General features: G+C 50.4%; 1 protein-coding gene and 1 long non-coding RNA gene across 4 annotated transcripts in view; both read left to right on the forward strand.

Moving 5' to 3' along the window:
* Positions 1–26,396, forward strand: LOC310881504. Of its 3 annotated transcripts, none has more exons than XR_014572432.1 (4): positions 1–3,477; positions 4,241–4,516; positions 14,395–16,937; positions 19,159–26,396. It is a non-coding gene; the product is annotated as an uncharacterized lncRNA (long non-coding RNA). The 3 variants fall into 3 exon arrangements; XR_014572433.1 differs by lacking the exons at positions 14,395–16,937; positions 19,159–26,396 and adding exons at positions 8,522–8,717; positions 9,115–10,189; XR_014572434.1 differs by lacking the exons at positions 14,395–16,937; positions 19,159–26,396 and adding exons at positions 8,522–8,717; positions 9,115–10,189 and having other exon boundaries at positions 4,241–4,303.
* Positions 26,397–27,608: 1,212 nt separating this feature from the next.
* JADE2 (jade family PHD finger 2) overlaps positions 27,609–27,791 on the forward strand; it is a gene marked incomplete at its 5' end in the record, with an annotated part of 68,330 nt that continues 68,147 nt past the window's right edge. Inside the window, one exon of the mRNA XM_083798915.1 lies at positions 27,609–27,763. The remainder of the gene's footprint in view (positions 27,764–27,791) is intronic.

A 27,791-nucleotide genomic window follows, 5' to 3' on the forward strand; every position in this document is an offset into this window, starting at 1 on the left:
CAGGTTAAAGAGAACTTGGATAAGTTGGAGCTTTTTAAATTGGCTGGGGCTGATTTAATCCTAGAGTACTGGAAGAACTGACCTTAGTAATCTCAGAAGTATTGATGGTGTCTCTGAATTCATGGAGGACTGGGCTGATACCAGGAGACTGATGTATTGCTTATCTGTAAAGGGTGGGAGAGCTGAGAGGAAAAGGAGCAGGAGAACAGTACAACAGTCAGCTTACCCTCAAAATCCAGAAAAATGCTGGAACAAATAATCACAAACCTGGAAAATAAGAAGATGAGCAACAGCCAATACAGATTTGCCAAGAACAAATCATGTCAAAGTACTCTAATTTCATTTTAAAGACTAACAGACCATGTGGATAGAAGGAAAACATTAGATGTCAAATATATTGACTTCTGTCAGGCTTTTGACACTGGTGATATTTTGCTTTTGCTCCCTTTGTAGCATTTTCCTTTCTTTTATAATTCCTTTAAAAGATAATCTAGAGGAAAATTAAAATCTAACATTACCCAATTTAAAGCATCCTTTCAAGCTTAACGATCCAATGTAATGTATAAAACACAAGGCAAACACCAGAACTGGTGAAGGGCTCAGGGCAAGCTTCTTCGTACCTCTCAAGAACTAATGTGGGGGGCCCGGATCACCTCTTAGGTGACAAGGTCCTCGTGTCCTTGCTACCAGTGAGTGCATGGAAAGGGACAAGGTTTTCTAGTGGTGCTACAGTTTTGCTTTTCCCTTCCAGCTCAGCCTTGGATCCCCCACAAGGATATCTGGGATCAAAGGGACATGTACAGCCCCAGAGGTTCCTGCTGCTCCTCACCAGCTGAAAAAGCTGGCCACCCTCAGAGATCGCCACCTTCCTCTGCAACAACTCATCTGTCTGGAAGAAAGGAGCTCGGGGAAAGAAATGAAGACGTTACACATGTAATAATATTTCACAGCTGATCAGTAATTTTCATCCCGACGTACTCAGGAGAGGCAGCGCCGCCGAGATGCCGTGCCCTCTGCTGCGGAGGACAGCATCTGGCTGGCCCACAGGAGTTGTTTGCTTGGAGGAAGGACATCCCAGGGACCTTTTACCTTCAGGTGGTCTCAGCAAATCCCCAGATGGAGGTCATCTCATGCAGCGATGGCAGGTCTGCTGTGGACACGTCCGGAGGACAATTCTTCCCCTCCGAAGATCGGTGTCTCGGCCCCTCCGGCCTGTTGGCCAACTAATGCCCGGACAGATAAAGCATAAAGTAAGACAGATCCTGTTCCAAATGAATACCCAGGAACTCAGTTTATCATCTGGTGAGATGGCTGCAGAGGCCGTAAGGTAGCTGGCTTTGCTGCAGGTAAAACATACGTCAACAGAGCCAGGCCCAGTGGTTCTCGCCTGGCTCAGCTTAGGTCAGGACGTTAAAATGACTTAATTTCTTCACAAGGCTCACAATGTGGTGTTAATTGATGGGGACACTGCATTCAAGTCAAAGCCCTGCATACGGATCCACGCTGATATCTCCTCTCAGTAATATGCTGCAAGCAGTTATCCAAATTTTGGCAATTTCCGCACTGAATTTTAAACCTATTCAGTTTGTAATATATGGCCCTTTTAAAAAAGGGTCAGGTTTATTTGTCTCAGTTATAAAACATTATTCTGTTGCCAAAATAATGTAACCATAGGATGATATATTACTAAAGTATGCTATTAACTATACTTGCACCTTGTACTTCTTCAAATATTTACAGTACAGCTTTCTTATGTCTGATTTCTTTGTTGAACATACTGGAGTGGTAGTTTCAGTGTAACACACAATTTAAACATTCACTCTAACTCAGTAAAGCTTGCAGAGCTAATGGGGATTAACGTGCAGATTTCTGCTATGTTGGAAAAGCAGTGAAAAGAATCAACGCAAAATGCAGCAGAAGACTGAAATTTAAAGGTCACTTTTTATTTGCCTCATTTTCTACTTAAACAGGCCAAATGTATGATATTTTGAACAAAATATATATAATGTAGTACCTTTGCGTTTGGGTGTGATGTACGTGCAGTTGTACTTAGGAGAACCAGGGCACTGGACTGCTGGATTGCACACCTTTACGTTTGCAAGAAACCTGCAAAGTCTAACTCCAGCCTCATCACATATGCACGTCAGCAGTGTTGGAACACTCATCATGGACATTATTTTCCTTAACAGCAAGCTTCTGGTCATACTTAATTACAGCAATCACTTTTTATTCTGGTTTATGATGATTTGATACCATAAAATTTCTCTGCAGTTATTAGAGAGGTAGTTTCTCGTCAAAATATGAACATTATTTTACAGTGAAAAAAGACTCTTTGCCTTAATTCTAGATAGAATGAAAGCTGTACGGTTCCATCTCCCTCTGCCTCTTTGAGCAGTTTCTTGGTGCAAACAGTTTTATTCTGCTGGCGCACCACAGTTTGGTTTGTGATAAGCAACATTTCCCCCTTCAAGCCTTCCTTTGCATTTAATTCCTCAAGTTTCTTGCTTAAGTTACCACTGCTCCATTGGATGCTGCCAGGTTAGGTACAGGCACACAACCCTATGTGTGTACGTACGTAGGTATGTACGTAATTTGAAATTTGGGGTTCTTGCCTGCTCTGTTACAAACCTACCCAATGGAAACCCCTGGAAATCGCAGCTCTGAATGGCAAACAAGTGGGACTGTGGAGAATGAATGATCATCTGTTTTTAAAATAGGGTCGATGCGATAGTATGGGGGAGCAGCGACGGGCAGAGTAGAAATATCACACAATCGCCTTTTGCAATTTAATCAGCAATTCGTATGCGTCTGCCTGGCTCTGCCCATCTGCAGCTCGTGAGCACGCAGTTGAGTCATCAGCTGGACCATTAGCTTTATCTGTAATGAAAAAAGTTTACAGTCTTAAAAAGCCCTAAACCCATATGGTTCAACATCTGATTTGTTTCAAGTCACTTAAGTCACAAGTTGAAAAAGCCTCCCTTTCACATGTGCTTAGGAGTCAGGGTGTGGATTTCTGCAGAAAAAAAAGTCTTCCGTCTGCCTTTGAAGGAAGCGACTCTGCCTTTGATGTAGCCGTAAGCAACGAGGTGGCCTCGTCTCATGACACTGGTGTGGCTCTGCTTCCTTCACGGGTACCTTGACTGTTGGGCATTATTTACAGCTCGTATAGAAAATGGGAAGCAGACTCCTACAGCGCACTGCTAATCCTGGCCGGGCTGGGTTTATTACAGCCTGAAGCACGGTATGCGTGCTGTCATAGGTACGTCGCTGCTGAGGACCAGGAGGCTCAGCACCGTAAGGGACTCGGGCATCAGGTGAGGGCACTCCTGGCATCGGTGGTCCTGAGCAGCCTCACCTGGGGCATCGCCCACACCCCCAGCAGTGCCCAGGAGCCCATTTAAGCTCAGCCCCAGGAAGGGGGGCTTGTGCTGGGGGAGATGGAGGTGCCTGGGGGCTGCTGTCCTGCTGAGAAACATGGTAGGTGCTTCTGGGGGTGGATGGGGGAGGTCTCCTGGCAGTGGAGGGAGCGATGTGCACCTTGTATGGGTGCAGCAGGGCGGTGGGAGGTGGGGGGCTTGGAGGAGCTGCGGGCTCCAGCTGATGTGGGAGGCCTGTACCTGAGGTGGTTGTGAAGTCTCTAGTAAAAAAGCACTTATTTAAGTGATATGAATGGTTAAAACATAGGGCGAGTGTAATGTGAGAGATGCCATCTGACCAACTGGCCCAGAAATCCCAGATGAAACCCAGGGGTAGCAGTATTACAAGAGAATGAGATGTCTGTAGAGCAGTCTTTTAAGGCCTGATACCTTTGTAGAGGAGGCAGCGTTGGTCACTTCACATTCAGATCTGCTGTGATGGGCCGGGGGGACCTGGGCCTGGCCAGATGCCTGTGTGTGCCCTGTCTTTCTCTGTCCCCTGCTGCAGAGAGCAGCGAACACAAAGCGTGGGGCTGTGGGCACTGAGGAGCTCCCTGAGGACCTTATGGGGGCTTTGGGGTGTGTGGGAGCTCCTGGTTCAGGGTCTGGGGCTGCTGCAGCTGCCCAGAGCTGTGCCCTGGGAGCAATGCCCAAAGGGAGGTGGAAGCAATTAGGTTCAGGTTTCAACTTGTGACAAACCCTGTGTTATTTAGATTCATCGCTTCATCCAAGCTGAAATTTGAATCTAAATTTCAACAGTCCCTGCTATTTGCTGCTTTAGTTTGTGTTTTCCATCCTTTCTTCCTCCTTTGCTCCCTTAACAGGCAGAGGAACACACTGTAAGCTCCTGTATGGCCATGCATTGCTCCCTGGTCTTCCTGCATCAGGTACAAGTCTGTATTTTATCTGGGGTTAATCACTACCTGCGAGTCAGTTTTGTGCGTCGTGACATTGCCACTGTGCTTTGTCTGAGGGGAACCCTCCCTCTGGCTGTTAAATTGTCCGTCCGAAGCTGGAGAGTGCATTGCAGCTGAAAAAAAACACTAAATGTGGAACTGCTAATACGAAGCTAGAGCAGCAATTTGGTTTCTTATTACACGGTAAGTAAGAGTTACCTGCTCTTCTTTGATCAACGTTTTTTTTCTTCTTATAAACCGAATGTGTTGACAAATTACGTTGTTGGAAAGAAATTCAAGTCTTTGATGAAATAAAAGGGAACAAGCACATGCTGGAAGCTTGAAAATGTATTTCAGGAGGTGGGGTAGGACTGTGCATGGCTGGAGCCGTACTGAAGGTGCCTGAAAAATGTCTGTGTGGGCACCAAAGCAATTTGGGGGCAGTGTCCTGCAGCTGGCCAGGAGGGAAGGGGTGCTGTAGTAGTTTGGTGGTGATTCAAGGTGAGTCTTTGGAAAATGCTAGGTGTCTGTGAATTGTTACCCAGAAGGTTAGATAAACCCCAAACCACCAGGTTTCCATGTCTGCTTCATGAAAACCATGACAGCAGTGCCAAGGAACAAGGTACCATGAGCGAGGGTGCAGCAGGGACCTGGGAAGTGCTGCCTTGGGCCTGGGCTTCCCGAAGGCCAGGGGCTTTTAGATCCTAACACTTTGCTTACTGCATTTGTCTGTGGCTGCCCCTCGCATCCTCCCTGCTCCGAGTTCTTCCCTGGGGTGGGGGAAAGGCTGAAACCGGCTCTGTGCTGGGGTTGGGTGAGTCCTGATGCAACCAAACACCTCTGCCATCAGCATCTCTAAAAGCTGCTGCTTTCCTAACCAAAGGCCCGTGATTGAGATTGGCATTAGTGAAGGGTGTGCGGCCTCCCCAATACTTAGGGACCTGTCTAAATCTTAATCGGAGCCTAGCAGGTGGCTCTGGATGTACTTGCCTGTGCAGGACTCTGGTCTCTCCTTGGCTGTTGCTGATTTATGAGTGTCAGTGACCTCTTCTAGCAAATCTCGCAGCACTTTTTATCAGTTCTGAGTTTGCCACTTCACCTTAATGAGCACTAATTGACCATTAATTAATCAATATTACAGTGAAATTATCCTTTTTATAGCAGTACACTCAAATTAATAAGAATTAAGCCCCAAGGAATGACAGAAAAATCTTTAGCATATTTTTCCAGTAGTTCCAGCAGATGAAGCCTCAGGAAGACACAGCGTGGTTAAATCACTGTGCAGTGGTTCTGGATGGCAAAAGATGGTGGAAGAAACTGTCTTATGAAACTAAGACTACTTATTTTGAGGAAAAATGAGAGATCCTGCTCTGTATGTGAAAACACTCTGGAAATCACCCTTTGTTATTTGTGTCTATAGTTGATAGATGTCATCTGCAAGGCACACTGTGTTTAATATGCACAAGTCAGGCTTGGGCTTGAAGATTGTCCACAGGAGTGGCACAAACACAACAAAAGTCATGTGTGCACATGTGGGTCTGCATTGCCTAAATGTTCCTCTTCTGTTGTCATGATCTGGGACAAACAGTGAGTGGAAAAAGGCAGCGTGTTCCCAGAAAGGCTGAGGATGTGGCCAAAAAAAAGAGACTTGGAGTATGTGCCAGAGTGGAAACCGCTGTGGTTCTAGATAAACTGTCAGGTGCAAACGGGTACAGCTGGGGAACCTGAGGGCTGGAGTCACTAGCTGGAGAGCTGAGACACTTAGGAAAATGCTGCTAGGACTCCTGTAATGTCCAAGCACCTCTTAAAAAAAAATCTGTTTCTAGCTAACAAACTACATTTTGGAGTAAGTACAAACTACATAGTTCATGCTAGTATTTGTCTTGCCTGTAACTAACTCAACTACAGAATGCCAGTGAAATACTTTCATGACTTACCTAAGTGGGACACTCAAAGGTAAATGCCCTGTTTTGTAACATGTACGTGAGGCTCACAGTTTTGTTGTGAGCATGGTCTTACAAAGTCTATTGCTGGAGAAGGGGGTTTCATCATGTCCTGATGTGTTAGATGCAGATTTATCCTGTTTCTCTGGATATATATATATATATACATATATATTAAAAAATAAACTAAGGATGATAATTAAATTGATTCTTTGTCATTGACAGTTGAGTGTTGGCAATTATAATTTGGAGGTTTCCCTGTTTTTAGGTGCCTTATTGCACAGGCTTTTTCCACCCTTCAAGGCACTTCTTTGCCAGTCTAAAGGCAGCTTTGCCAAGGGGCTTGAGTTTTCATTGCCTTCTGCTGAAAATAGCAACTGGTGTTTGAAAACTTGACTATTGAAAACTTTGAAATGATAAATGGGAGCTGGACAGCATCTCCACCAGAACAGTGCTTCCAACTGGCTGTGTCCATGCATGAACAGGTGGGAATGTATTCAGAAGGTGTCACTGAAGTGACACCAGTGATGGTCCCAGTGTGTTCAGATTGCTCCCACCCAGACCATGGTGCTGGTGGGTGTCAGGCAAAGCAAGCAGCCCAGCCAAGAGTTCACTTGTCCGCTTTTGCAGAATACAGCCTAACTTCTTTGGTTACCTGAACTGATAAATCTGGAATAATTTATCTGAGGTCAATGAAGCTCAGCTGGAATGCCACCGGTGGAGGCAGGAGCATACCAATTCTTTCCCCGGTGCATTTTGTCCTCCCTTGTGTTGGGAGCCCAGTTCGGGATATTCTGTCCTCCAGCTCCGCTGACTGACATGCAGAAGACCACGCTGGTCAATCAGGCAGACTGCAATTAGTGGCAGAGATTTACAGTTCCTCTTAATCTCCCCCCATGTGGCTCGAATGCACTCGATGGCAGCTCTGGGGGAGCTGCTGCAGCCCCTCAGCTTTAAAAGATGTGGGTCTGTTTGCTGAAAACAGCCGAATCAGAGCTGAAACATCTCACCAGGAACAAGGATTGCTTGACAAGGTCGGGGTGGCAAAATACTCTTTGTGGTATTTATTTTTTTTTTTTGCCTGAGGTGCATCTCTTTTGCTGTCAACATAATATATCATCTGTCCGGCAGTAATAGCAGTGGAAGGGGATTATTGACAGCTTCCCTGCTTCTTTATTCCTTCCCTCTCATCACAGCCACCGGCACAGCATGGGAAAAGACAGTACATGAAGTTCCTTTGCTGTCTCTTTGCTAAATTAACCTCCACAGGGATGGGGATTGCCCTGAGGAGAAAGGGGATTAGCCCTTACATCCCTTTGATCCTGCGGGAGTCCTGAGCATCCTCCAGAGGCCTTCTTCACGTGTGGAGAGATGTCGGTGGGCTCCTTACGGGGCTCTGGAAAGGAAAGTGAACTCCTGCACCCTGGGAGGTGGCCGGGGCTCAGGCTGGGGCCTGAGGACCGCAGCAGGGGCCTTACGCTGCCCAAAGACTCTCCAAACTGGCAGGATTTTAACTTAAAAGTGAGCCCCAGAGCCGTGCTGCTCCCTCCTCAAGCTGTAACTTCCCCGTGAAAGCGAGGTTCAGCCAGCAGCAGCCCCAAGGCTCCCGGGGTCTGTGTCTGTGGGATGGGTGCTGCCATCCCCATGAGCGTGCTTCAGGCCTGAGGAGAGCACAGCACCTGCAAAAGGCCTGCGAGGGCTTCTTGCAGCTTCCTGTCGTTATCTCAAGCCTTCATCTCTAAAATGCGAAGGCTTCATAGACTTTATATTCTATTAGTGTAACGCCGAATGTCCTCGTTCTTCAGGTATTTATAGCAGCTTACACAGCTCCCGTAATAACTTACAGTGGCTCAGCACCTCACGACAGAGCGTATTGTTATCCCCCTTTCACAGGTGCAGAAATAGGGCACACAAAAGCAGCGATTTCTGCAGGATTCCCCACAACCCAGCACAGTGCTGTGGCTATCAGGCCCAGGCAGAGCAGAAGCCTTTCCCTTGGCCTTGTAAGGCTGTGGGGTACCCCAGCTGCACCCGCAGAGCCCTAGCTCTGTGCCTCAGTTTCCCCATCCACAAACCGTGCAGTATAATAAGTTAACCATTGCACTGAAGTGGCATAAAGCTGAATTATTTCCCGGTTTGCCTCATCCCCAGCACCCCTCGCTGAGGCTGGGCCTCAAGCTCTGGGGAAATGGGTTCCCCTTATGCAGCCGAAGCCATGGCAATATGGAGAGGGCCTTATGTCATGTTCTCGTTAATCCTGCCCTAGGAATGCCTGCTGCTTCCAGCCACAGCATCTCGTCCTGCTCGGCACTGAGCATGCACGTAACAAACTGTTCTGCTCTGGGACGGCCGCGGTCCAAAGCCATGCCTGCTGCACAGCATTTTGCTTCGGCGTATGTACATCAAAGGGCCGTAAAGCCTTCGGTGTAGATGTGCTGCGCAGATGTAATCGTAGAAAATTGGTAGGTATGAAGGCAGGACGCTTTGAGAAGGATTGCGTTTAGTGCAGCTCTTTATAGCCAGGGCCTTCATGTGCTGCGGTTCGTGATGGTATTTAGTTGGATTAAGTTGTACCAACATAAACAAAGTAGTAATGAGACAGTTACAGTAAGTGGAGTACACAGCACTCGTTTGGTGACGGCTGCAGAAGTGATGGCAGCGATTCAGGCGTGCTGGGTGCCCTGGTGCCACCCCGCTGTGGGCGAGCAAACCCGTCCCAGAGTCCAGGGGGCTGCTGTGAGTGCTCCTGATGTGCAGGAGACCAAGGGTTTGGAGGGAAAGGTGAAGCTGCAAGGATAGAAATAGAAATAAGCTCAGATTACATCTTTGCTGTGTTTTAATTGCGTTGTTTAATTCCAGTTTCTAGCGCTCTAAGACGAGACATCAAATGGAGCGTTAAAATTGCTTGCAACCAGGCTGCAAGTCTCAACATCAGAAGGCCTATTACACTTATCTGTGACCTCCTTAACACTAAAACCACCGCATTATTATTATTTTTACATCTTCAGATTATTATTAGGCTTCTGAACTCTGCTGCAGCTTGATTTATAGAATCTGCTTAGTCACTGGCGCTGCTGCTGCGCTGCGAGGGAGGGATGGATGCTCCACGGTGCTCCAGCAGAGGCTCCTGCCAAGCAGCAGCCGGCGCCCTGACGGATCACTGGAGGCTGGCGAGCCTTCCTCAGCCCGCCGTGGCTGTGAGAACTAACCTGCTTCTCTGTGAAAGCTGGGGCTGAAAACATTCAAAGCCCACTTAACAAATCCCTTCCTATCAGTCAGCTCGCATTTGTTTCTTTGCATGGAAAGGGATCGTTGGTTTTGCTGCTCAGCTCACCACGGGCGCTGCCCGAGGAGCTGGGGAGCTGCGCGTCGGTGGAGCTGGGACTCGGGTTTTGGAAAAGCAGCTCCAGTGAGAGAAGCAATAAACGCTGCTCTGGGGCCGGGTGTTACAGGAACCTCCTGCTGTGTCCTGGAGCACCGCAGGGGTGTCCCGGCGTGTCCCTTGGAGCGCTCTCTCTGCACCCCCGGCGGCTGTGAGCTGCAGAGCTGGGCTTTGCCAACCCAGACGCTGCCCACGCTGCTTGCTGCGACCCGACGCACCCGGGCACGCACCTGGGGCAGAGGCTACGGGACAAGCCCTTACACGAAGGGTGCTGTTTCTGGGTTTTACAAGCACCAGGGCACGGTAAATGCTAGTAACTTACTGCTGTCTACAACCCAATTACAAACCTCTTTCTTTTTGTTATTTGCTGAGCAATGGCTGTGCCGAGCTCTTTATAAAGCATACACAAAACCTCGGCCCCATGCCGCATGGGCCCCACGTGGGTCGGGGTGATGTCTTCTTCACCTTCTCCTCGCTCAGACCTCGCTGTTGTGCATGTGACAAGAAAAGGAGCAGGGGGGGGAGAAAAGATCCCAACCACCTTCATCCTGATTTCTTTTGTGGATAGGTTTAAGGCTCACTAATGAAGTGTGCCAGTTTGCAACACGCTGCTATCTCGGAGATTTAAATGGGATGGTTTAAAGAACACCCATTGCTTAAGTAGCTTAGCCTTTAATTTCTTCTGCACGGGAGTAAGCCATTGTCAAATGTTTTCACGGAGCTACCAGAAGAAAAACAATGATTCCACTTGGCAGAGTCCAGTGGACAAAAGGTGTCAAAGGTATAAAGTCCTAAACTGCCGAAAACACTTGAAAATAACGGATTAGCTCTTCTCTCCTGACTCAATGCCTTTATTCTTTCTGACGTGATTTTCTTATTGCCTTTGCTCCTATAATGTGTTGTGGTGACTCACAGTGAAAGGTCTGAAATAATGTTTTAGTGCTGGAAGTCACCAGATAACCACTATTCATCATCCAGTCTCGCATGGTTACAAATGTTTAGAATATAGCCAGAAATGGGCTGTAATCGATAGGATGGGATAAAATGAGAGCTGGAAGGGACACTGAAAGGCATGCACTAAGGAATTACACACCCAGAAAACAATGTTCTGTGCACATTGTGGAAAATGGGAATGACATACGATAATCCAGTGCTGCACATGGCTATTTCATGGGATAGCTGCTGCCACAGCGGCGTTCTTTTACCTTTCTCCTGCTCAAATAGCTGTATGTGCTCACATCTGCAATGTTGAATCAATATTTTCAGGTATTTTGCAACTTAGCCTCCAACCACTGCTGGCACTGCCTGGTCTTTACAACTGCAAGGCTCAGTCCATGTGGAGCTGGGGGCTGCGAGCGTGCCGCGGCGGCTCTGACCTGTGCCAGAGGAGGGGATGCTGCGGGCAGGGGAGCAGAGGCATCAGCACGGATTGCAGAAGGAAGGTGCCACCTCCTGATAGCCCTCTCTGTTTGGTTCTGAGCTTGGCAGCTTGGTCAGGCACCTAGGTGCTGCCTGCCAGAGCAAGGAGCCCATTCCTGGGGACTTTGCATCGTTTCTTCTCCTAGCAGGGACGTCTGAGGACCATAGTCTAAGCAGAGACGTGAAGGCTTAATAATAAACCTACTGACTTAAGGCATTTGGGGGCATAAATGCAATAGACCTTCATTTTGTCGAGCCTAGTGCTGGCCACATCCCCTTTGCTGAAAGGAAATCTAAAGCAAAGAAGGCCCAAAATGCAGCAAAATCGAGAAAGTGTAAATAACGAGTGCTGGCTGTACAACATCGCCCAGTCCTGTCCCAAGCTGTATCCATTTCTCAACCGTTGCCTGCCTTCAGCCCAATGGTAAAGTCATATTTATTTACTTGGCTCCACTGCGTTAATGAAAAAGCCACTTAACAAAACAAATACAAGGAAGGACATTTGCAACCAATTATGGTATTGCTGATCAGTCAAATTGCGCTGGAAATTACATGTTGGAGTTCGTTCTAGGCAGCTGATCAATTACCTGGTAGCTTGGCATTGGTGCGCGGTATCAGCTTAATAAATCAATTTAATTTCAGCCGCCGTGCCAGGATATATATGTATATTCAATATGACATCAATATTATATAATGATGGTTAAAACTAATTGGCCGAACGCTGCGCGCTCTTATCTGCGGCACAGCCCCGCTGCAGCCCAGCGGCGTTCCAGCAGTCTCGAAGGCAGTGTGGAATTTGGCTGGCTATTCTTTAAATATACCCCTGGGCATAATTTAAAATCGTGTTTCTAAAGCCTTTCTTTTTTTGCGACCACAAGGGAAGTTAGCACTCCAGCGTATAATTCAGGGCTGACCGAATTGCCAGCTAGCTATCTGCTTAGAGGGGGAAGACTCGCTGTGCGCCCCGGCTCCTGGCGAGGCCGGCAGAAAATAGCCACTTTCTCCTCGGCAGCAGATGTACGCCGGTGCTGGTTTATGCCCAGCTTCCTCCTCCTAACTAGCGCTGACATTTCAGCTCTCATACTACGGGTTTGTTTTAGAAGTGAAGGCTGAAAGCACTGGGTTCTGCTGAAAACAGAGTTTGCTCTAAGTATAGGGAAGGAGGGAGGTTTCTGACCGTCCGGACACGTCGTGATACGAGAGCTTCTGGAGGTGCCGCTGGTCACTCGCTTCCGCGCACAGCAGCAGTGGTGTCGGTGCTTTGTGCTCACGTTTTGCACCATTTCTCGGCCCTGCCTGTCCGGCAGGAGTGTGCCGGTGTCGGTACGCGGGTGTATGCTGGGTGCACCGGCCCTTGGTGGGAGCTGAGCCACGGCTGCGCTCGGTGCTTGCAGAGAGGGACAGAAAGACAAGCCCTGCCCGTGGGGGTGTAGGTTTGTTGGGGTGATGCTTCCCTGAGAGCAGAGGTGGGGAATAAGGAACAAGGCAGGAATACTAGGTAGGGAATAAGGGATAAGGTAGGGAATAAGGGAATAAGGATGTCAGTTCATCCCAGCCATAGCCGAGGCTGTGTTGGTAGTTTTCTGGGCAGGAGTGCATTAAAAGGAGAGTTTTGCATGAGGAGAAAGGGGCGGCTGCTGAGATTTGTCTGGAAGGTGTTCCCAGCCTTACGGGAAAGCTCGGGAGGAGGCAAGTCTGTGCTGAGGGACGACGCTGGTAGAGAGACGGTGCGGGCTGGCAGGGCAGAGGTGATGGTCGGCTGCACGGCAGGGAGGTTACAGGCTCAGCACGGTGAGAGAAGAGATGGAAAGGTGTCAGGAATAAAGACAAGGGGAGAAGCTTGTAAATTGTGTAAATGCAGGACCCTCCCCAAAGAAGGGACCCAAGGCCATGCTTCAGGTCCCTGAAATGGCACGGCCGAGTAGCACAGCCTGCGGGCTTGCAGAGAGGGTTGGAAAGCGTGAATTGGATCCACTCTGTAGCTCTGTGGCAGTCGTCTCGAGATATTTGAGTATTTTTCCAATTTATTTTTTGACTAATGGATATTCACTTTTGTATCATTACCAGTCATAGTAACTTAGCATCACAAAATGTGTGTGGCACCCTGGCTTTGCAGTCAGCCTTGTTCTTCATCATCTGACACCAGCTTCATACAAATGAGGTTTCTCTTGATAGTTCCAGAACTTCCCAGCAGAAAAATGCTACGAGAAAAGTTTGTCTTGTGGTGGTTTATCCTTTCTAGCTCTGGCCATCGCTCAAATCAAAAATGGCAGTGGTCTGTGGAAAAAAAAGTAATAATTAAAAAATATATGCTTGCTTGTATTTTTCCAAACCACCAAGCCAGTTTACCCATTCCTGAGAAAAGACGCAATCACGTAATGCTTTCCCTAATGTCAGAATGCAGAATAATGCCTACACCAGTTTTTCAGAGAAGATTGTTATGGTTTTCCTGTCAAATACAGACGATAATCAGCTGTTCCTTTCTGCCACCCCAAATATTTACATCTAGAAACGTTAAGTAGAATACTTGCTTGCCTGCAGTTATTTGCTTGGTTGGAGAAGATCTTTTTGTATCATTTTTTTTCATGTTAGAATTCAAAGACTGGATGTAGAAAAGTTGATGCGGATGGGGGGTTTGGATCTGTGTATCCAACCCGTTAAATCTGGGGAGCATCGTATCCCAGGGTGGTGTGATGGGAAGAAGGTGTGAGATCCTGCAGCCAGAGCAAGCTGTAGCAATACTTCCTTCAGGTTCCATTTCCTTTAGTAGACACGAATAACAGAATAATCCAGATTTGATCAAGAGCAAACACGGATTTCTACAAAACAGTCCCTTCTTTGTGATTCTCTTCAAACCGAGAGCCGTCATCGTGCTCTGTTTCAGCTCCCAGCCATGCCAGCAGCAACCGCGTTTCTATCTGCAGAGAAACCTTAGCCTGGCTTTGAGTTTGTGTGTTTCCACGAGCTCCTAAACTGCAGGTGGGGTGGACAGCGAGGAGGGAGGCTCTGCTGCTGCTGCCCTCCACCTGGAGGGGAAGCACCCACCACGGGAGGCGAGGATGGTGCGGTACAGAAGAGCTTCTTTGGCTCAGGTTTGGGGAGGTTGGTGGACAGAGACCTGCCGGGAGCATCTCTGGAAGCTGACACGGGACCTCAGCTCGGTTCTCCTGGTGTAACCGGGTGGACTGCTGATGCCTGGTGGGGAGGGAGCGGGTCTGGGAGCTCGAGGCGTCTGCCCCTGACACTTCTCTCCAAGGCAGCTGCGTGAGCGTGCCAGGAGCTCTGACACTTTGCAGAAGTCCCCGTGTAGGTGTGTGACAGCTCTTACTTCCTCTCAGCAGATGGCTGGAGGTGAAGTGATGCTGAGGAAGGTGAAGCGATGCAGCCTGGGACCCCAGCACCCACCGAAACACGCAGCTCCTGGTCTCACAACGCGGCAAGCCAACGCCCAGACCTGCAGCAAGTCCGTCTGCTGAGAAGCAGAGCACCAAAAAAGCCCTAAGGCTGGTCTCTGCTTTGGGCACACGGGTGCCACACGAGGATGGGCACCTCCAGCAGCACTGGCTTCAGGTTTTTCTCCCTGCTATCCCATCAGGAGCACGTTTGCATACGGCAGCTGGGTGAGTAACACCTGCCTCTGCAGACATCAAATGCGAGAAGTATTTTGTGGTAAACCTGTTGCTGCTCTGGGGAGGGAGGATATGCTTTGCTCAGAAAGCCAACGATGAAAGCCTTTGTGGCAACATCTGTCCTTTGAAAGTGACTGAGCCCAATTGCCTGCACAAGCAACTGTTTTATTATCAGAATAACTGATCTACCAGAGCACTTAACACCACTGCCTGCAAGAAACGGAGCCAATGCAAACTGCCGTCGTGCTGCCTTTTGCTGGTGCTGCTGAGAATCTGAGCCTTGCTCTGTCAATATATTGCTGCTAATTGCAATAAAAATGCTGCCTTTAAGGGATTCCCCTATATTGGTCGCTGGTTCGAGTGGACTCAGGCTGGTAGATGGTGAAAATCGCCGTTAGATGGCTAGCCTGCAGCTACATGACCCGAAATGGCTGCATTTGCCCAATTCCTAACCTAGAGGTCTGCAGTGACGCAGAGCTGTGGTTGTCACCGCAGCTCTAAGAATAAAGTGGGTTTGCACCTTACGCGTCCGTCTGTGGATGAGGCCATTACTTCAGGGCCCGGTGGGGATGTAGCTGGTGGATGGACTCCGGACCTGGGGGCTGGATTATTCCTGACTCCGGCCGCTTGTAACACTGGAGTGAATTTTTGCGTGCTTCTGTTTTCTGACATGGAGATAATAATACTGGTTCTTGGCTGAAAAGTGCTATTAAAGAGCCACACTGCGATTATAATGGTTATTTTGCAGGCTGAGCAGCGTGCAGGGGCTGGCAGTGCTTCTGCTGAACTTCCTCAAGGACCGCGTGTGTTTGCACAAGGGAAAAAGAAACTGTATGGCAGGATTTTCTCGTACACAAGCTGAGGAAACAGATTATCTGTGAAACGGCCAACAGTTTTTATTTACTGTGAAGATCTGCATCTCACTCCCCATTTCACATCAAGATAAAATCCAGGCATTTTGTTAAAATGGTAACTTAATGCTCCAGAGGTTTAATTACCACCGCTCTGTAATCAGAATCAAGACAGAGCGCGGTCTGCAGCTCTGAACTTCAACAAGAAATGCAGCTCTCCTCGAAACAGTCAATAAAAGGAAGATCTACAGCGTGCGCTCGGCTTTTGTGGTCCTCTCCATAGCTGAACTTGCAACTCTGCTATCGCCAGGCTTCCTTTTAGTCATCAGGTTCTCCCTTAGCGGCTGTCAAACTCCATAGCTCCTTGTTACTACGTTTTAACTTTGTCTGTGGCTCCTACATGTGTGCGTGGCGCCGAATTAAGGGAGCCTGCAGCGCCGAAGATTGATTTTCCTTTATTTCCTGTATCAGCAGAAAGCACTGGTCTGAGCTAGTCGTAATAGCGGTGAATATTGAAACTTCGTAAGGCCCTCGTTGGGAGAGAAATGGTGTCAGAAGGCAGATGCATCTCCTGGATGGTGCCTAATGCGATCTCTGGCAGGGGCCTCCGCTCCGTGACAAATGTCGATGCTCCTGCCCTGAAGTGCTGATGTTTGTCTTCCCTGAAGACTTCAGGACTTCCAGATCAGGCGTAGGGCTGACCTCGCTCTTACCCAGTACCGTTTTCTCTCTGCAAGGTTTTTCTTTTTTTTTTTCTAGCGCATTTTCTGGGCAAGGGAGGTCTGGCTTCAGACTCCTGTGAGAGGTGCACATGAGCTGCACATGCTCTGTATTTTACTCATCATTTCGCACCTCACGTTTTTAGTGAGCGAAGCCTCTGTCCCCGTCGCAGCCCCGCTCCAGCCTGGCACCCCGGTGGCTGCGCCCGGGTGAATCCAGCCAGCAGAGGTGCTGCCGTGCTGTGCCCTGCACCGGGGCCTTTACCTCTTGGGGTGCTCCAGGGCCGGTGACGGTGTCAGCAGAGCTGTTCCTGCTGCAGCTGCGCTAGCAACCACAGAAGTCGCCCTCCAGAAGACTCTGCTACAGCTTCTGCTCTCTGCAGGGGTTAGACTTTCTCGTAACAACCAGCCCCCCGTAAGAAGCAGCACACTTTGCATCCCGCCCCTACTGACTCGTGGAAATAAGAGATACCCTGTTAACAATCCCTGTGCAAACAGAGCGTTGGCCTGGCTAGCGCCAGTGCTTTCCATCCAGGAGTATTTGTTTTTCCGTGCTCTTAGTCTTATAAATTGAATTGAGGCTGATAAAAGTGACTTCCTGAATATTGCATAACATTTTGTGTCTGTCGGGATGGAAGACAAACAAACCCGACCTTGAACTTGGAAAGTTTCCTCGCAGCAGGTAAAAGCTTCCAAAAGTCTGCGCCGCCTCCTCGTACCGGGGAGGCGCTGGGGGGGTGCCTGTGTCTCCTCGCTGCCCGGTGCCTGTCCCCAGGGACGACTTCGGGTCCTCCCTCGGTGCTGGAGAATCCCCTGGAAAAGGCTGCGGTAGGAACACAGCATCAAGTCCTTGCTCCGGAAAGGAGGCAGAGGAGAAATCCTGTCCATCTCTGGCACCGTTTAGCCTTTAGGGATTAATTAAAGGCTTTTTCAGTTTTTCTTTCAAACCTCACAACATTAATCTCTGCCTCACTGAATAGGGAAAAGAGAGAGGTATTTTCTCTGGTGAATCACCAGGCTGTTTCAATTTTCAGTTTTACATCGCAGTAAGATTTTTTTTTTCCAAGGGGAATACCACAGGAAGGCCAAACTGCAACTTCTCAGTATCAGAGCGTTATATCGCTAAACTGAGCTGGAAATCTGCGTGGCGGGCAAAACAAATAGTCCCTAAAAGCAGTCCCCCCTTTTCTTTGATGTTCTTTTCCCTTCTTCTCTGCCTGTGGGTGGAGCGGGTGAAGGTTACCGCAGAGAGCCAGTACAGGGTGGGGACCGGGGGACAGGGAGCCTGTGCATGATGGTGATGCTCGAGGAGCCGGAGGTTTCCTGCATCCTGTTAGCTGCAGCTCTGGGTCCCAGGACTGGAGCCATGAGACCGATGGAGCTCTGGGGCAGCAAAATCCATCCGTGACTCAGGCTGGTGGTGGTGGATGCGATGGGGAGGAAAGAGACCACCTGGCTCTGGGGACTCTCTGGCTGTGTTGTGTTGTCTTCTCCCCCCACCTCCTTCCTTTCAGGTCTTTCCAAGAGAAAGTCCCCAAGATGCGTGAGATTCACGCAGATTTCCAAGCACCCGGTGCTGAAGAAGCACTTGTGGGCTGTGTCCTGAAGAAGCACCGTGGCTCCTGGCTCGCTGGCCCCCAGCTCTGACCACACACCGTGCCCTGCCTGGTGGCCCCCCAGTCCTCCGGCTGCAGCGTGTCTCCTGACCCCGTTACCTACTCCCATGTGGATTTCAGCTGCTTAGACTTGATTATTTTAAACCTCTTCTATCTGATTACCAGCAGCCCAGCCGGGGCAGGGATGCGGCTTCCTGGGGGATCCCCAGCAGCCCCGCAGGAGGACAATTTGCTGCGGTTGTGCTACTGGAGAGGGCTGGCCAGCAAGGAGAGGGGGAGCACCGTGGGGGCAACGCACGCCTTGGGGGATGCCCCCTGCTCTCCTCATGCTGCACCCTGGCAAAAAAAGAGGATTTCCACCTTGCTGCGCGTGTGGGCACGGGGATGCTTCTGGAAGCGGAGCAGGCCGGCGATGGCCAAGCAGCAGCGCAGCGCTGTGCCTAGCAAAGCAAGGCAGCCCCGTGCAGCCTTCCCAGCGCTGCCTCGCTCTTGCTTTTAGGTTTTCTATTGTCATCCTAAAGCTGTCCTCCTCCTCCTCCCCCCTCAGCAGGCTGGAGAAGCCTCCAGCTGGCCTGGGAGGCTTATCAGCTCTGTCTGGCTGGGTGTTAACGCGCTATTTGCATAAGTACCTGGTCCCAGTCAGATGCTCTCTCCTTTGTGGTGCCTCCATTTGTTTATTTCTGCCGGGGCAGCAAGGCTGGAGGCGCTGGGCTCGGGGCTGTTCCCCAGGGCAGATGCCACCACCCCGAGGCACCGTGCCACCTCCAGGCCCACAGCCTCCCTCTGCTCGCCCTCTTCTGCGCACCCCGTGGGACCTGCGTGGAAATTAAACGCGGAACTCGCTGGGTCTTGTTTGCTCCTGGCTGTCAGGATTAAAATTAAATTGCCCCCCCCCCCCCCCCTCACACCTCAGCAGCTGTCCCTGTCTGGTGGTCACGGAGAGCAAGGCTCCTCCTGGGAACACCGTCCCGGCCTTCACTGCAGGGCAGGCCGCTGCAGCCGGCAGGTGGCCGTGGGATGGGCAGCACCAGCTCCGTCTTCCCCCTGCCCTTCGGTGGTCCTAAGCCGAGATCCTTAAAGCCCTTCCTGACCCCAGGCCCCAAGGCAGGCTGCCAGGCTGACTTCAGGGTGAAGCAGCCGTCGCTCCGGCCCTGCTCCAGGCGCTGCTCGTGACCGCGGAGTCACCTCCTCGGGCAGGAGCGAAGCGGCCTTGTTGCTGCTCGTTAGCTCCGAAAGGTTTTTCCATCCGTAATAAGAAAGTCATTAACGTTAAACTTCCCCTGCCAGGTACAATTGCTTTGAAGATTATAAGCGCTGTAGACGGGCTACGCGTTGCATATACAGTGTGCTGAAGTGCCGGCACGCAGGAATTGTTGCTTCAGTGGCCGGCTGTCATCCGTGGAGCTCACCAGGAAGGGGCTCAGAGGGATGTGGCACTGCTCAGCAGCATGGCAGCACTAGCTGGTGGCCTATCTTCAAAGAGCAAAGGTAAATTCAAACAAATGGCTGGTATGTCCTCGGCAAAGGGGCTGTAATCCTATGTAAAAAGAGAGCGGACTTGATGATTCTTCGCTCTCTCGTTGCTGTGATATTTTATGAATGCGGTGTGCAACTTTGAGGTCCTCCACGCTTGCAGGTGCTCAGGGTGAGATCCTCTCCGTAAGGAGCTAGCAGTGCCGAGGTATTTTCTTCTGAACGTGGCCCAGAAAGGTGCCTTGCTGGTGTGTTACTGTGCCCCTCAATGGCTGACCAGCCATCGACCTGGCTGTCCCTCCATTCATCCAGCCAGCCGTTTCTTACATGTAAAATTTATTTTAGTCGCTGCACCTACAGCATAACGTATTCCCGATGTGGCTGACATTCATCATATAAAGTGCTTTTGGCAAAATATCAGTTGAGTAGTGCCTGGAGTGCAGCGCTGCTCTGACAGCCAGAGTGGACAGAGAGGAGTTTGAGGAGAAGAATGAGTAATTCGGCTCAGCTTGGCACATCCAGGCTGGGTTCCCAATGTGTTGCCCAGGATGCGATGTGACAGGGGCAGCCTGAAGAGTGCTTTTCAATGGAGAGAGGTGAGCAGAGAGTGGAAAGGCAGATAAACTGCAATTTGGTATGAATATGGTTGCTGCAGAGGAGCGGTGGGTTAGATTGTCCAAAGGAAAATGCAGTGAGGAGCAGAGGGAAAAAATAGAGAAGGGAAAGAAGCAAGCAGACAATACGCCATGCGAGCTGTGCAGAAAGTAGCTAAAAGCGGAGCAGAACCACAGAAGGGTAAATTCATGAAGCCAGGAGCAGGAAGGAGGAATCTCATTCCTTCCCTTGGAAGAACAGTGCACAGGCTTGCAGTTAAGGCAGATGCAGTGGCCACTCTTAGCGGCATTTCGGGGTGGTAAGGGTGGTAAACCCACCCTGACTTCTGCTTTAACAAGAGAAGTGTCTGACTTGTGGCCAAAATTCAAACACCCTCATCTGCCCACCCTGGCACTGATGGCTGCACATCCGTGGGCTGCAGGGTGGGCATTCTGGCTTTGTAGGCACAGCCAAATAAATGTTGTGGCTGCAGCTTCCTTTAATTTCCAGGCAGACTTTGCTCCTAACTGTGCAGGCTAAAAATGATTTGAAAATTACAAATCCCATGAAATGTGGATTATCTGGATATGTCAAACCCAGAATAATTGAAATTAAGTTATCAGGATGACTTCAGAGTCGTTTGGTGCCATCCGTGCTCCTCATCCACTCCTCCCCTGGGATGCTCTGAGCATCGCGCTTCCAGCGGCCGAGGTCCAGCAGCAGCTGCAGGCAGTTTGCACGATGGGTCCCGCTGCATTTGAGCAGCATTTTCCAGTCGCACCAATGCCAGCAAATGGACCTGTGGTGCAAAAAGCAATGAGCTAGGGCCCAGCTGCCACGTGGCGTGCAGCTTGCTCAGTACAGCGCTTCGTCGATCTGCATGAACGGCAGCACAAGCCTAATTTTAGTCCCAGCCTAACAGGAGGCGAACAGACTAGATCAATGTCCTCAGATTTCAGAGGAGCCCAAGGTGGAGCTCTTGGATCCCAAACCTTATTTACCATCCCTCTCCAACAGCCCTTTGTACCTTATGCTAATAAATAGTGCTGCGCATGCACAACTTGATCCAAAACCCTGAAGAAATCAATAGGGACTGCCAGGTGCTCCATCCATTGAAAATCAGATCCTGCATTTATGCGACTAAATGTGGCTTTGAGAGCCAACATGCAGGCACGGGTTCTGAAAGCTGGTGTCCTAGCATATTGCATCAGGCCCTGGCTGTAGCCAGACCCGAGGAGTTTTCTTGCAATAAATATTTCATGAAGTGGTAAATTCCAAGAAATGTCTCATGTTCCATCCTTATGTTTCTGATCCTCAAGTACATCAGTAGCTGATTGCCCTTCTGGCCAGCCTGAGGTCCTGCCGAGGGCTGCCACACGTACCATGCATCCCCCCTGTGGTCGCTGCCACCAGGCTGTAGGGAGCAGTGCTCGGGCAGTGGAGCACCCGCCTCGGCCCCTGCATGGTTAAAACCAACCCCGTAAGCAAGCCCTCATCATTTTATTTATGAACTTTGGATGAGATAATGGTTTTCCACTTTGAAAGGAAAGCTCTCTACTTCAACATTTATTTTTCTATAAATGCCTTGGCATTTATATTGCAACAGGAGACTATTCAGTGACATTATCTGATAAATATCGTGTTATGCAGCTGCAATTTACAATGCATATATTTTTAACAGCGCTTCTAAGCTAAATTAAATGCTTCTAAAATATGGTACTTACGGAAAACAAATGTCTGTTCTAGCAATTTTGTTTTTCAGGGTACACTATTTTTTTAAAAATCAGATACCATCTTTATCCTGTCAGGCAGTAAATTATGCACTTGCACTTTCATAAACTCTCCCCTTGGGAACTTAGTCAATGAAATGGAAATGTCTTTTTCACACCCTCAAACTCCAGAGAAATATAGTGAAATAGCCAACTTGGTTATAAACTGAATGTCTAGAGGGAATCCACATAAAATGCGGATTAATGCAGTCTTGATGCATGTATTGTTTAGCATATGTACCATTCACTCAAATGGCGCATTGAATTGTGACTCATATCTATAATCTTTTCTTTTTTTTTTTTAATTGGGACGGTAATTGCGTGCTCCGTAATGCGGTGGGACCCACAGGTAGGAAGGAGCCCGCTAACAGTGGGTTGTTCACCGGCCCCGGCCGTGGGGTGGGGAAGGGCAGCAGGAGGGGTTGTGGTGGCATGTCCTGACTTTGGGGTACCCTGTCATGGGGACACGCGTCTGTTCTCGTCACCCGTCACCCAGCCGGGGTGAACGATGGCGTTGTGGTCATGTCTTCATGCTGAGACCCCCGGCGGCCCGAGGAGCCACGCTTGTCCGGTGCCCTGCTTAGCCTGGCAAGTCTGAAGCGTCCCTAAAAAGGGAGCAAAGGAGTGGCAGTGGGGCCATATATACAGGCTGAGAGATGGGCAAGTTCAGCCTGGGGACGAGAAGGCTTACAGAACCTACAGGAAACAGAGAAACCAACCAAAAAAGAATCTGGAAATTTGGCAGAAGAAATTCAGTGCACAAGAACATGAGCATCTTTACACAAAACCACTTAAGGAGGCACTCCTTAAAGGTAATCCCTTCAGAAAGAGAGAGACTGCCATTTCCCTGGAAGATATTAAAGCAGCTGTTGCTGGAACAGAGAATTTTTGAGCTATCCATCAAGGGATGGATGTTTGTAATGTTGTATCTATTTTTTTTTGTTTACAGTTTATTTTGATACCAAATTTCTAGCTACTGGAGGTAATTGAGACTGCAAACAAAATCTCTCTATCCACTGATCTGCCAAATCAAATTTTCTTCTCCTGTAAGTATAGTATTTCTCCTTAGCTTCAGAGAGGGAAAGAATTATGCAGAATGACTGACAAAGAAAAAGGATTAGTTTATATAATGACCATAGCAGCCATCTCGCCCTTGATCTTTCTGTAGTAGTTCATTCTCGAAGATGGGAGTGATTATTATTATAATTTAGAGCAGAGCTTGTTCTTTTTCCTTCTACTGCATCTGCTTAATATTCTCCAAGTTAACACGCATTTTAATAACAAGCAAGTACCCCCATTACAGCTGGGGTGCTGGACAACCCTGTCTGGGATACGGATGCGCCAAGCTTTCCATCATATTTGTGCTCCCCTCCCGGTATGGCTCTGTGCTGATCTGGTCCTCGGCAGAAATGAAAGTAGCCGGGGGGTTATCTCGTGTTCTTCTGGCTACCAGAGGCCTCGGAAGAGGGTATGTGGGCAGTAAATTAGCAGCCGTGTGTCTCCTGCACCCTTTTCAGGTTGTGAGGGTCTCCACCAGCGCTTGTAACCAGAGCATCTCTCTGCCCCGTGTCAGTCCTCCAGTGACCAGCCGCAGGGACACGAGGACATCACAGCAGGAACAAGCACCGAGCCGACGAGGAGCTGAGCTTTCCCCGCATTTTCTCACTAGGTAGCATTAGTAAATAGTTGGTTTCTAAAGGTCTTTGAAATAGCATCGAATTTTCCTTGTATCAGTCACGCTCCCTCCTGTCTCAGCCCTGTGCCGGGTACTAGCGGGTACTGCAGCAGCCAGACGTGGGGACACCGAGGCACCCGGCTCTTCCTCTCCACGAGGTCTGTCGCACTGAGATTTTTTTTGGGGTCTCAAGTCTTGCTGACAAGTTGTACTAAATGCAGGCATTCTGAGATTAACTATTTTGTATGCTGCTGCTTCTGAAGCTGTTTTAAGTTTTGTAATCACGGCTATACGGTGAGCCGATTCACCCCTAAAACCGACGTATTTACACCCAGTCATGCCAGCAGAGCGCTCCCTCCAAAGCGCAATCGCAGCCCTGGAGCACGGGCAATGGAAGCAATAGTGTCATGGCACTTTGGGGGACTCTTATAGTGAGGGGATTTAGCTCCATACTAACTCCTTCATTTGAACATCAGTTAATTCAGCTTAGGCACTTATTGTCAAAAAGTTGCCTATATTCTTCTCCTAGGTATGCAAAAACAAGCACTGGTGAATGCAGATGAAAGGGAAATGTTGCCGGCTCCTTCTCTGGAGATCATATTTCTTACTTGTTGCATAACTGCTTATTTTAGCATCAATCAGCTGAGCCTTTGTTGTGTAGACAATCCTGTCCTTTTAGAGGATTTGTGCAGTATTATTTCTTCCAAAATGCTTTTTTTTTTTGTTTTCATTATTAGATTTATTTCTTCTCTTAGCAAAAGCCAGCTGACAACACCCTGTCAGAGCTCTTCATAACTGTTACATACATGTCATGCTATGTAAACCGAGCATCGAATGTCTGATATACGTGACCTTTCTGTGGAACCATCCATCAGGTGTTATCTCTGTGTATATTTTATCTGAGTGGTACATATATGTGTTGGTGTACACATTTTGTATAAATGTGCATAGATGGTAGCCAAAAATCTGTGAAGCGTGTGATCAAGTACTCAACACCCAGAAATGTCAGAATTCTCCTTGCCAGTGCAACTTAATCGAAGGCCTTTTGCCGAAGCAGAGCAAGATCTTAATTACAGGCTCAGGTGCTGGATTTCTCCCTTACCACCGGGTCGTGCAGCGCACGAGATGGTCAGCGAGGGGCTCAGCAGCACTGGCGCGCTCCCATTGTTCCCCAGCTGATCCTAGGCCTTAGCTCAGCACATTGCTCACATATCTCACCACTGCTGGATTTCACAGCAACAGAAAACGCAGTTCCGACGTTTCGGTGTGCGGCTCTCAAACCAGAACGAGGTGCTCGTCTTTGGGGTGGCAGAAGCGCACTGGGGCTGTGCACAACCGGTCTGTGCCAGGGACCCGAGCTGCGTGTCGGGAATTGGACGTGCTGTGACCTCCGGTGGTGGCTTTGTCCAGAAATCCCCAAGAAATGGCCTGGGGGGCTGTAGGTCTGCGGTGCTGTACAGGACCTAAGCAGAGAAGCTGGCAGGTTCCCCTGAAGGCAGAATTATTAATTTTCCCATGTTTTTTTCTATGATGAATTTGGGCAGGCTTATCTACAAGACCATAGAAGGCTGCCTTATGGCAAATTTTAAGACTATTTTCAGGGTTACATAAAAATAGTAATTAAAATGTCCAGCAAGCCCAACTACATAGCACCATTTTTCTATGGTACTTTCCACTAGGCTGCATCAGCGCTCCAGCACCTTCATTAATCCTCCCCAACACCCATTATGAAGATGGGTCAGGATGACACACGGATAGATTAAGGCCAGTTTTGACTAATTTAGGGTACTCCATCTGAGAAGCATAATGTCAGCTTTCTCAGAGCATTTGCCGTGATGCAGCACTTCGTACCCACATGCACAGCACCCGCCGTGCCCAGCGGTACCGAGCTGGATGTCCATAACTGGAGCCAACGCTTTCAGGCTGTGCACCCGCAGTACGGGCAGTGCAATCATCAGCTCCCAGAAGTTTGCGTAAGGACCTTGTTAGCTTTACAGAGAAAAAGGGGAGAATCCTGGTCTTTGGGACCGTTCTGTCCCAAAGCTTTTGGTTCCGCAGATAAGATGGGGGAGCTGGGGGAAACATTTCCTTTTTGACTTACCTACAGAGCAGGTCCTACGCACGCGGGTGTTGCGTGGAAAGCAGATTGTGATCATATAATTAAGAACTGTAATAGAATTACATGGCAAAAAAAAAAAAGAGCTCTGTAAATTAGTACAGAATGCCTCAGTTTGGATGTTTCCAGAGTTCAGGCCACGTAACATGTTGACCTCCAGCGCAGCGGGGCCGGTGCCCCTCAAGGTGCCTGGGGCTGGCGGGAAGCCGTGCCATGAGGCCCCCGCTCTCGTGCTACCAGGAGAGGCTTTTTTTTACCAGTGGCTGATGTTTCCCATTCTTCCCTGAGGCTTCCCAGCGAAGAGGCTCCCCAGAGAAGATGACATCTTATTTCCAAAGCAGACATAAAGGGAGTGCTGTTCTTAGCTATGGGAATCCGGGCAATCTCCCTTGCTCCCCCAAATCTCCTCCTTCCTGCGCCGTGCGGGAACTGACGTTGTTTTGCCATGTGTTGTGAGCTGCTCTGCTTGAAAGACCAGGAAGGTGATGAATTTGGGCGGGCTTATCTACAAGACCCTAGAAGGCTGCCTCACGGCAAATTTCAAGACTATTTCCAGGGGCACATAAAAATAACAATTAAAAAGGCCAGCAAGCCCAACTACAACCAAAGCAATGCTCTTCTCCTCTTGTCTTCATCCTTGGAGGAGCCAAAGGACTTTAATTTTTCAGAAAATGTCCAGCACATGACGAGATAGCAAGTTGCAGCCTAATTCATTAAAGTGTGGCAAATGTCTGGAAGGGGGACGCCCGCGGGGGAGCATCCCAGCGCCCTGGTTGTGCTGGTGGCCCTGGCTGGGAGTGGTCGGTAAGTTGGGGAACTCTTAGAGGTGCCCAGCTTACGGGACCCAAGGGATGGTAGCGGGTTGTGACTGAGGGACCGTCTTTAAACTGAATTTTCATCTCCCACAGCAGCGGTTTGAAACAGAGCGAGCCAACTTCTGCAACTTGACCGTCGGGGCCTCGTGGACTTTGGGAAGACGCGCATCGTACGGACCACTGCATCCCATTCGTACTGCTTTTATTTAAGGAACCGTGCCTGCCTGGGCAGCCGCTGGGTTAATCCGGGGAAAATCCCTCACCGGTGGGCAGCCCTGAGCGGGCACCGGCCGTGGGGGCAGCACTCGGGGGGGCACCGCACCGGGGGGGGCACCGCACCGGGGGGGGGGAACCACACCGCTCCGCGGCAACTCGGCCAACTTTGGGCCGGCCGTGCCGTGCCGTGCCGTGCCGTGCCGGCTCACGCGGGGGTTTGCAGCGGGGCCCAGCCGCTCCGCACCCCGCCCCGCACCCCGCGGAGCTCGGCCACGCGTGTCCGCGGCGCCGCGCGTGGGGCGTGCGGGTGCGCGGCGGGGGGGGGGCGCGGCTCCTCTCCGCGCCGGGCCAGAACCGTCTTTTTGACGCAGGAGAAATGGCAAATTTTAAGTACGTCATTAATATGGCGCCAAAAGGCTTTTTTTTTTTTTTTTTTTTTTTTTAAGTATAAGCCGATTTTTTTTTAAGGTTGCAGCAGCGGCCCCGTGTACGCCTGTGCACAGCCGGGAGAGGGGGAGTGGAGCTTGGGGAAGGGGGGGGGGGGGGGGAAGAGGAGGTAAAAGAGTGCGGGGGGGGGGGGGGAAGGTTGCGGGGCCGGGCCGAGCCGAGCCGAGCCGTGCCGGCGGGACGCGTGCGGGGCTCCGGGCAGCGCCATGGGGCCCCCGCGGCCGGCGGGGGGGTGAGGAGCGGCGCGGCCCGGCCCGGGATGGGACCGGCGCTGCCCGCACCTGGAGCCGGAGCCGGGGGGAATTGAGGGGTGGGGGGGGTCGGGGGTGGGCAGGGGAAGGGGGGCTGGGGGGGGGGGGGCGCCACCACCAGCACCAGCAGCACCACCACCGGCAGCAGCAGCCCCGCTGCTCCTCTCCGTGCCCGGCTCCCAAAGTCGCTTCCCCGCCCGCCGGAGCGCGGAGCTCCCGAGGAAGTGCGGGGCGAGAAAAAGAAACAGAAAGGGGCGGGCAGGGCCCGGCGGCGGGGCGGCCATCGCGGCGGCGGCGGCGGGGCCGGGGGTTGGGGGGGGTGTGTGTGTGTGTGTGTGCGGGGAGGGGGGGGCCGCCCGCTCCCGAGGAGGGGCCCGGACGGCGCGGCCCCGCCGATGGCAGCGGCGTGAGGCGGCCGCGGGGCTCCCCCGGCCCGGGCTGCGGGAACGGCCCCGGCCCCGGCCGCCGCCCCCGCCCCTCCCCGCCCGCAGCCCCGGAGCCCGGCGCGCCCGGCGGAGGAGGCGCCGCCGGCAAAGGTAAGGGGGGACTGCGGGGGGGGGCGCG

Source organism: Anser anser (assembly GCF_964211835.1).
Source record: "Anser anser genome assembly, chromosome: 14".
Classification (NCBI taxonomy): Eukaryota; Metazoa; Chordata; class Aves; order Anseriformes; family Anatidae; genus Anser; species Anser anser.